Here is a 10,815-nt window from a genome sequence, read left to right as displayed (position 1 = left end):
GGTTCATATATAAAGTACCAGGGAACACTTTCTAAAGAACACAGCACACTCACTGTTCCGATAACCACAGCCGCTGTTCTCTCCGTGCAATATTTTGTCTTCAGCTTCTCACCACAAATGGTCACAAATCGATCAAAGGAGAAAGCGACTGTCAGCCAAACAGAAACCATTGTGGTTGCAAAAATCAGGAACCGAATTGATCTGCAGATGGGAGTAATAAGCAGGAATGAACCAGGGAAATAAATCACCGGAATCCACTTCAATATGGGATCTGTGATGACGACCAGGAGATCGGCCACTGCCATTCCCACCAGGTAGCGAGTGATACATTTGGAGAGACCGCACTTTCCTTGGGACAGGATCAGAATCGCCACCAGGTTAACTAAAAGAGACAGAAAGGGAAGCAGAGAAATTACTCATCAGACCTCAAACTAAAACACCAGTTTGACAGGATCTGGGGCGAAATTTACTGCTTTGTTGCAGTATCCAGAAATTTATGAAGAGAATGCTTTTGAACACAATCATAAATTATTGATTTGGAAATTGATTTGTAAAAATAAAGGTGAAATAAAATGATCACTGGATACAGTAAGGTCGCCGTGTCAGTGTGGAAGGAAAGAGGAGGTTTTCAAACAAGGAATCCAATAGTTTTAATCCATTTTAGCCTCCAGAACAATGGCCGAGATAGTGAGGGGAAAGGGGAGCTTTTTTTTTTTTGCTTTGATGGTTAAGAGAGCCAGCAGGGGCTGTCTGAAAACGTGCAAAGGTCGAAAGCTGCTGTGGTGACTTCAGATCAGGAGGGAGAGGCCGATGGAGGCTGATGGAGGGAAAGCACGAGAAAAGGTCATTTGGTTACTGGAAGGAAGACAGGTCCTGAAGGGTTTGGAAAGCAAACAAACTGAAGCAAAGAATGCAGTCAGTAAATAACTTGTTCCACTAAGTTATTTACTCAGTTCAGATATAATGAACAGGAACATTCACTAAAACAGGTTGAGGATATGACGGGATTAAACACACAGGGAGAGAGTCCAGCAGTAAAACTCACCCAGTCTGGTAACATGCTCATCATACCTTCAATTCACAGTTTCACTGTCATTGTTCTGGAATGTTCAGCATTTCACCCTTGTGAATTATTCAAACTATGGCTTCTCTCCTTCTCTTTCTCCTTCTCTCTTCTCCCTCTCACTCTGTGTCTCTGTTTCATTCTCCCTATTTCTTCTTGCTTGCACTCCCTCTCAGTCAACTTTATCTATCCACAGCTCGTACTCTCTCCAATCGCTTCTCCAGATTATCCAAGCCTCCACATGTTCACTCAACATGATTACTCGGGTCAACCACCCTCCACAATCCAGCATGAGTACAACTCAAAAAGTTCTGATGAAAGGTCACGGTCCTGAAACGTTGACATTATTTCTCAGTCTCCAGATGCTGACAGATATGCTGTGTATTTACAGCACTTTGTGTTTTTATTTTAGATTTCCAGCATCTGCAGTATTTTGCTTTTATTTTCTTATCCAACACAATGTCTGTGTATGGGTAACAATTCTCGTTTATCTAACATTGGCAGGAATGAATCCGAAAGCGTTATTCCGATCCAGAAACAGTATCTCAAGTACCAATTCCAATCCACATGAAGGCTGCTCTCTCGGAGCGACCCTCAGCACATATTATGATCCCAAGTTATACTTCATACTCATTGTTACGACCGAGACTGGAGGCTTGCACTGTTAACTCTGTCCCACCTCTCCATAGGTCACAACATATTCTTTAAATTTTCCCACTTACTGACACAGTCAACTATCTTCCACAGAATAGAACGCACTAACCATGTTTCTTTACTGAACAACAAAATTAACAATTTATTATAGAACCAGTCTTAACTAGTAATGAAGTAAAACAATATCACATAGATCATTTTTTAAAAATCAACATAAATGTTTTAGAAAGTCCCCTTTTGTCCCTTAACTCTACACACACACACACACACACACACACACACACACACACACACACACACACACACACACACACACACACACACACACACACACACACACACACACGATGTGAAGATCAGATGTCTGTTAGAGACAAAAGAAAATCACATTCGGGCAGATCATTTGCCCACCCCTGAAAAAAATAAATAAATAGCAAATGGGACACAGTGCGACAAACGGGCACAACGTCCAACCTCCCAGCACACACACAGAGGCAAGATCTGTAGAATCTTCCAGAATTCGCTCTCTTCAGGCACCGTTGAAAAATAATTTAGCAGGCATTCTGGAAATACAGGAAGCAAGAAGAATTGATACATTGTTCTTCACAGAGTTATTTTGGGAATTGTGAGAAAACTAACTGGGTTGTGGTCTTCTGTTCGTCATTGAAATTGTCTCCTTCAGCAAACTTGGCTTTTCCCTTCTTCCAGAAGATATCACATACACACAGACTGTGACTGACAACCAGAAAGCTTGACAGTTTTTTGTCCAACCAGATGTTCTCTGTTACTACTGGGCATGTCAAAGGAGTGCTTGTCACTTTTCTGCCCCCATTGCCAGGGCTTCTGCTCGTTGTTAACCCAAGTCATGTGACAAATATTAACACTGTTGCCAATCCGGCTTCCTCAGTCTCCCTGATAAAAAGAAAATTTCTGACACAACATGTTTTAGCTTCCATATATGGAAATATATGGAAATATATATATATATATATATGTATATATATATATATAAAAAACACCATGTGTCACGCCGTAATAGTCGTCCCCTTCTTCCACATCATAGTATCACCACTCTCAGTTCCCCTCTTTTCTTAGTCCATCAGATATTGAAACGTACATCCATGCCTTTGTCTCATCCAGACTCGAATGCACCAATTGTCACCTGACTGATGGCCCATTCCCCATCGTCCATCCACTTGCGGATCCAACACTCTTTTGGCTTTGTCCTATCCCATACCAGGTTCTTTTGAGTGAAACATTGCTCTGTTTGCTGACCTGCATCGCACGGAGAATCCCAACACCTCCAGTTTGCTTTTTCCCTTCCTTGCATTTCAAACCATCAAAACCTCATCTATCCCTATGAATTTATTCGACTGCATTGTACCCTTAATTCTTAATGTGGTTGCCTCAAAATATCTATCAACCTCAATTTTGAAATTTTAATTTGACCCCTAGTTACAGATGTATTTTACCTGCAAACCTTTCAGCTTGTCGCCAGATCCTGGCTTCTCACAATTAAGAATCTATTGTCATGCAGACCCCCACCTGCCAATAATGAGGCATATTAATTGTTTCAGATGAACATAGTTTTAAAAATGTTACTAAAGTGAAGAAAGAACTGAAAAATCAACAGATACTTGGCTGGAAAAAACATTTGCATACTGACAGATAGTGCTTGGAGGGACAAAAGGGTTACTTCCCTTATCCATTTAACCTAAAATGGACGTTGAGCACCATGGTATTGTGTGTAAGAAGAGACATAACAACATAGAACATAGCAACAGGAGTAGGCCATTTGGCCATTCGAAACTGTTCCACCATTCATTATGAGCATGGCTGATGATTCAACTCAGTAACCTGTTCCCACTTTCCCCCAATATCCTTTGACCACTTTCGCCCCAAGAGCTATATCTAACTCCTTGAAAACATACAATGTTTTGGCCTCAACTGCTTTCTGTGGTAGTGAATTCCATAGGCTAACCACTCCCTGGGATTTCTCCTCATCACAGTCCTGAAAAGTTTACCCCGTATCCTTAGAGTACGACCCCTAGTTCTGGACGCCCCCACCATCGGGAAGATCCTTCCACATCTAACCTGTCAAGTCCTGATAGAATTTTATAGGTTTCTATGAGATCTCCTCACACTCTTCTGAACATCAGCGAATTTCAACCTAACAGACTCAATCACTCCTCATACGTCAGTCTCGCCATCAGAGGAATAAATCTATCTACAATACACAGAATAAATAAAAGTGAGTGCCCCTTCCAAACAGAATCCACGTTATTTGAAATTTCGTCTCCTGCAATTTTAATGTCCAGAGTTAGATCGTGGGTTTGTTCAGTCAACAAAACTATAACATCAGCACTACTATTTATAATCTTCAATTAACAAGAATGGCTCGTGATTCCAACAAATCCAGTCCAAAGTGATGCAACATAAAATCAACACATTTACAATGAACTCATCTGACAGTAAGTGAATTGACCCGCAGTGAATCAAAGAAGGAGATGCTAAAGGGTGAGCAGCCAGCTCAGTTCAGTTGCCAGACCACTGAAGCAGCGTCAGATTTCCACAAGGAAATACCTCAGAACAATGATAACCAACAAAATATTAAAATTTCATTGAAAATCTCTCTTGGGGCTGCATTTTAAAAGCGTGCCACCGAAATAGTTGACAATTGGAATAATTTGCAGCCCGCACATACCGCGCCAAGTCGCGAAGCATCGCTGATTCCAAATGCGGCGACTCAGTAGCATAGCCGGGGCCGCTGCCCCCGAATAACCATTAACGTGGAGACAGCGGGAGAGCAGTCGCTGGGAACGGCGTCCGGCAGCAATGCCCAGGTGCTGGCGTCGTTTTTAAAGCCCTGAATGATCACTTACATTTTTAGAGGCACCGTTAATGTAAGATTTATAAAATTGAATAAAAATATATTTCTGATGCTCTCTGCCACCTCCCCCAATGGCATTACACATCATTCCTGCTCTTTGCCCCACTGCCACTCAATATCTATTGTTAATATTTGACCTTCCCCCTGCCTCCCCCAAATTTGGGAACCTTTGACCTTTCCGCCTTCCCATTTCCACTTCAACCAATCTGCAGCATTTTAACCGCGTTGCCCACCGCCCCCCCCCCCCCCACCCTCCCGCCCGCCGCACTAGGAAAATCATCCCTCCCTCCCCAAAGGTGTCGCGTCTCCTTTCCCCGAACAGGGATTGGAAGTTGCGACAATCCAAACCTGCTGGCAGAATCGCTGTGGCCTGCATATTAATGAAAGAAAGATACGCATTTGCATATACTTCAGAGTTTAGAAGTATGGGACAAATATTGAAATATACAATTCTGAGGAAGCTTCACAGGCGGATGGTGAGAAGATGTTTCCCCTCGAGGGGGAATATAGAACTAGGGGGCAAAAGATGCACATTTCAGGTGGAGCTGAGGAGGAATTTATTTTCTGTGAGAGTCATGAATCTTTGGAATTCTCGACCCCAGATAGCTGCGCAGGCAGAGTCACTGATTATATTGAAGGCTAAGATGGAGATATTTTTGAACTATAGGCTAGTCAAGAGTTATGGAGAACAAGAGAGAAGATGGTTTTGAGACTGAAATCAAATCACAAATCTTCTTAATGTACTGTGGAGCAGGATCGATGGGCCAAATGGCCTATGCCTGTTCCTATGGCTTATATTCTTACAGACTTAGCCCAAGCACCTGATCCCAATACATCCATTTGAAATATTAATCTGATCACATTCTCAGGGATAGATCAACAAAAGTCATTATAGATAAAGGAACACATACAAGCCGATAGATAGATTCCGAGGACATTCTAACAATGGACAATGCATTCAACACAGTGAATAATCCAATACTAATGCAAGGATTTGATGAACAAAGATCATCACAGTCATTATGCCTCTGCTACAGGACAAAATTTGCAGAGCCTTCAGACAGTCCATCATTCAATTGACCGAACTTAACAGACGACTGTGTAAAACATTGAGCAAGGAAAACATTATCAAATACAGCAGTCGATTTAATATTGATTTACAACATTAACAACTGGAGGCAGCAGGTTACCGGGAACTCCAACGGTCGCCAGAACTGGATAGTAAATGTCCTCAATCTGATATATTACTGGATATACCATTTCTGTGAGAAGCAGCAACTGAAATTGTTCTGAATCCCAAAGCTCTGGCAGTTAGTCGGAGCTGGTACATACTAATAGGACCTGATTTATACTGGGGGCAAGTCTCTACTGACATGGTTATACCCGTGATCATTGCGATTAGTGACAGTCACTTGAACAAGCACATAACATCAGCTGCCTTGTAATTAAAATGGTGCACACAAAATAAATATCTCGAAGTCCAGCAAAATATCTGAATCAGACTTCTCTTGGGAATAAGGCTGAAAAACGTAATCCTACAAGGCAGATCCAACAATAATGAGCGGCTTCACATGCAGGCTTCATGTAATTGTAATGACAATTTTCACCCCTAATGATTCATGTATAAATGCTACAGTTATCTCCACATTATACACTGAATCTAGGGGCACAAGTAGTTAAAATGCAAACTTTGACGCGAGGACAGTTAAATCCATGTTCAGGATTACAGCTGAGAACTTACTATGGGTGATATCAGGGGATAGACTCTGAGTGTGCTCCATTGGCATTCCACTCTCTGTTATTTTATTGCAAATGTTTATCCGTTCATTCTGCAGTGGTTAATGGCTCGAGTAAAATTAGAACTGGGCCACTTTCTGACAATATTACTCCAATTCACTCCTCACTGGCAACCCAACCTTCACCTTCCTTCAATCAAAAACTCTACCGTACATCTCCAATCCCCGAAAGGTCCAGCAACTCACACAACACAATGGTTTCCATTGACGAGCATTAGCTTTCAAATTGCTCAACGGCTTAAATGTGAAATTCTCGTCCTCAGCTTAAAACCTGATGGTGGTCTCTAAATTTACCATCTCCACCCATTCCGCCAAACCTGCATCAAACCTCGCCCATGATCTCTCCATACCTCTGGCACTGGGCACTTTTGGTGGGACTGCCCTTTTTTGGTTCTGTCTTATCTGTGCGATAATAGTCACACATACTCCCGCAATGGATTCCCTCCACCTACCAGCACTATTAATTCGCCTGAACTTACGATTTTGCCTCCTCCTCTTCCACATCTACATGCTTCCCAATATCAACAGCACCTACAGACACGGGGTCATCTTCCACGTGTGTGCTGACAATACCCTGGTCCAGCACTCATCCATCTCTCTCGACCCTCCACTTCATCCGTGTGACCAGACTCCAACTGTCTGTTTTGCAGGATATGCAATTTTATCCAAGTAACTATATGGAATATCAAATCAATCATCTGTCGCTCTACCACAAATCCATGCTCATTTCAGTTATTCAATTCCCCATACGAGCTGATGTGTCAGGCTGAATATATATGCATTTTAAGTTTATCCTGTTGTTCTCTGACCTGACCCTCAGATCTCAGAGCCCTTCCACCATAAAATATACCAATTTCCGCCTGCCTAACATTGCCAGCTTCTCGCACTGCCTCAGTCCATCTGACAATGAAACACTCATTCACTGCTTCCATATCTGCATCTTGGAGGTGAGGACGTAAAAAAGTATTGGTGAAAATTCGTGACTTTCTTGTACTGTGGAACTGTTTGGCACCATTTTGTTGATAATGCTGCTCAGAGGATTAGTCCTAACTGTTGTTGTTGCATATGCTAATTAACTTGTAACGTTTTAGATATGCAAACATGAAAAGTGATTTAATTGTTGTTCATGTTTAATTTGCATTAAATCTTCAATTGAGAATGGAAGGCTCAAAGCTGAAGGACGTGATTTGGAGGTGAAGGATGAGTTCAACCAATGGGAAATTCCTCGTAGCTTTGATTTGACAAAGTATATATACCTGGTACCTAAATTTAGTGAAGAGTGAGTAGAAGTTTACATTGTGTCATTTGAGAAACTGCCAAAATATGGAGTAGCCCAAATTATCTTAGACAAACTCCTGGAGACACTTTTCAAAAGGAAAGCTATGGATGTGTACTCATCCCCTTCAGCTGACTAGAACGAAGTAAAGACTGCTTTCCTCAATGCATAATAGTTGATGTTACAAGATTGGGAAGTGGGCATCCTTGGCACAGCCAGCGTTTACTGCCCATCCCTAATTGTCTTTGACAAGTGAGTGGTCTGCGAGGTCATTTAAGAGGGCAGTTAATGGTTGACAGTATTGCTGTTGATCTGGAGTCACATGTAAAGCAGACAAGCATATTTCCTTCCCTGAACGGCATTGGGCAACTAGGTGGGATTTTGCGACACCCAATGTAAGTTTTCATGGCACCATTACTGAGAACAGCCTTCAATTCCAAATTGATTTCCATTATTTAATTGATTTAATTAATTAATCGAATTTAAATCAATTTTCACCAGCTTCTGTTTTGGGATTTCACGAGTGCTTTCATCTTGTACGGGCTTTACAACAGTTTACTGCAGATGTAACCATAATTCACGGGGAAATATTACTTTTAAAGGATCAGGACCCACTCGTTTCTCTACAGAAAAAGTAGGACAAAGAAAGCCATGTTGTTTCGTTGGAGAATATTGTTCCAGCCATTTGCACTGCACATTGTCCATCCTGCAGGGAAAAGTAATGTCATTGCTGATGCTCTGACCAGAGTTCAAAGGGAAGGTGGAAGTCTGAAGGAAAGCTCTGAAATGTTAGAATGTTACCATGTCTGAATCCTATTAAAGTTAACTTTGTAATTGGTAAATTTTCTAAAATTGTCGGCTGTCCCTTGATTCAAGGATGACGTCTAAACAGATTTGCAAGTTACTGCCATGAGTCTTCATGTGACTGAACGGCCGATTCTCCACCCACAGATCTTTGGGTACATGGGACCAGACTTCACACGAGGTACTGAGATCCTGAGTCTGGGATTTGCTTCATTTTCCTTTCTTCTCTCCTATCACTCTGCCTCCTCACGAAGGCGATTGGACAAAAAGCATGACGGACAAGTTGTCACCGTTCTGAGCACCTCCCGTCATCAATGTCAATGCTGCTGCGCTTCAGAGAGAGCTTAAGTGTGTCTTGTAAGCATTTCCTTTGCCCTTTCCTGTAACATTGGCCATTTGATTATTTGGAAAACAGGACCTGGCGGGGGAGACGATCCAAACAGAGTTTCCTGTCCACCAAAGTTGTTTTTTTAAGGCAATTTGTGTGAATGCTTGTGGAGCCAGTTTCAAAAAAGAAACTAGTGTGTTTTCGATGGTCCTTCTCGTTAATCTGAAGTATGCAGCAGAGGAATTGCTGATGAAATTTATCCAACAATTCTATGTCTCGCTGATACACAGTTCAGGTCGCACTGCATAACAGGATTATGGTGAAGACAACTGTTTCTACACTAGGACCTTTGTTGACTTGCAGAAGTCTACATTGTCAAAACACTCGCTGCTGCCGTTTATAGATGGCTGAGCTGGCACAGTTGATCCTGTGTTGGATCTCCCCATCAATCGTGGCCTTCATATAGAGGTAGCTGCCAAATTATGGGAAGTTATAAACGTATTCCACAGTCTTTCCTTCAACGTATATCCGATTTGGAATATTTGGATAACCAGAAATAGGTTGTTATATCAGTTTTGTCTTGACAACATGAAAGAACATTTACGTTCCTTCCATGTAGAAGTGAAGATATCAAGAGTGACTTTGAAATCTGGAGCAGAGTGAGCAATGGCACTGCAGTCAACCACAAACTATTGATCATGTAAGTCTATGGCGCATAGTTTAGTTTTGGCACAGAGGCGACTGAGGTTGAAGAGTTTTCCATCTCGGCGAAATTTGATACCGAAAGCAGAGGACAGTTGAACATTGATGAGGCGAGCAGCCACTGTCAGTTAAATAGTAAATTGTGTTAGTAAAATATGGTATGTGTTTCATGTTTGCATCGGAAAGTGTCACTTCTGCAGTACACAATAGTTATTTGTAATAACATGTTTCCAGTATGAAGAACTTATTGTATTTTCTAACTGTTTGAACGAAATCCTTATTTGTAGCAAGGCATTCTTTTTCCCAAGGGGGAAGTGCGATGAATCCTAGGCCTGGATTTAATGCCACCCCACTCCCAGAGACGGGCTAGGAGGCGTGTGTCCCATAGATGTGCACTGGCTGGCAGGGGAGGGATAGCCCGTCATCTTTCCATTGCACTGCACCAGGTTGTAAGTGGGAAAGGCCGCCCCGCCCAGAGGCTAATTGAGGGCCTTTCGAGGCCAATTGTTATCTGCTTAAGGGCATCTTCCGGCCGCTGCTGGATTTAAGCCGAGTAAAATGAAGTGTCCTCCCTGTGGGCTTGTGGATCCGCCTGCGTGGGCAATCTGTGGCCCATAGAGTGGCCCAGCAGAAAACAACCCACCCCTTTGAAAAGCCCATTCTCCTGCATTCATCACCGACCCTCCTGCCCCATCTTCGGTGCCTGCCAGACTGTGAACTGTGTCATTATAAGTCATCCAAATTAGATTTATGAAGTAATATTAAAGGACAGGCTAGTTCCACAACGTGAAAATGTTCTTCGAACGTTGTTGGCACTATACCTAGTGTACTGTGTGCAATTGTTGTGTCATTACAGGAACAATATCTATGCATTGAGGACAGTTCAGAGAAGGTTTGTTGTGTTGATTTCTGGGGTGAAGAGGCTTCGTTGTGAGGAATGGTTGAACAGGCTGGGCCGGGACACTTTAAAGTTAAAATGTATGAGAGAATTATTGAAACATAATGGCGACCCCAGTTCTGTTTCGGTTAACCCCCAGTATGTTGATCGTGAGGAATTCAACATTGGTAACGCCATTGAATGTCAAGCATAGACGGCTAGATTCTCTCTTGTTGAAGATGGTTATTGCCTCTGTCGAGTTTCATTTTTATTGATTGCTTTGCAGTTATATACAACTGAGTGGCTTGTTAGGCTATTTCAGAAGTCAACCACCTTGCTGTGTGTCTGGAGTCACATACCAGGACAAAGACCACAGATTTCATTCCCAAAAGGGCATTAATCAACCAGATGTGTTTTTACAACAA

This window comes from Heterodontus francisci, chromosome 45 (assembly GCF_036365525.1).
Source record: "Heterodontus francisci isolate sHetFra1 chromosome 45, sHetFra1.hap1, whole genome shotgun sequence".
Taxonomy (NCBI): domain Eukaryota; kingdom Metazoa; phylum Chordata; class Chondrichthyes; order Heterodontiformes; family Heterodontidae; genus Heterodontus; species Heterodontus francisci.
The sequence above is the reverse complement of the archived record's forward strand: the minus strand, read 5'-3'. Positions refer to the sequence as shown.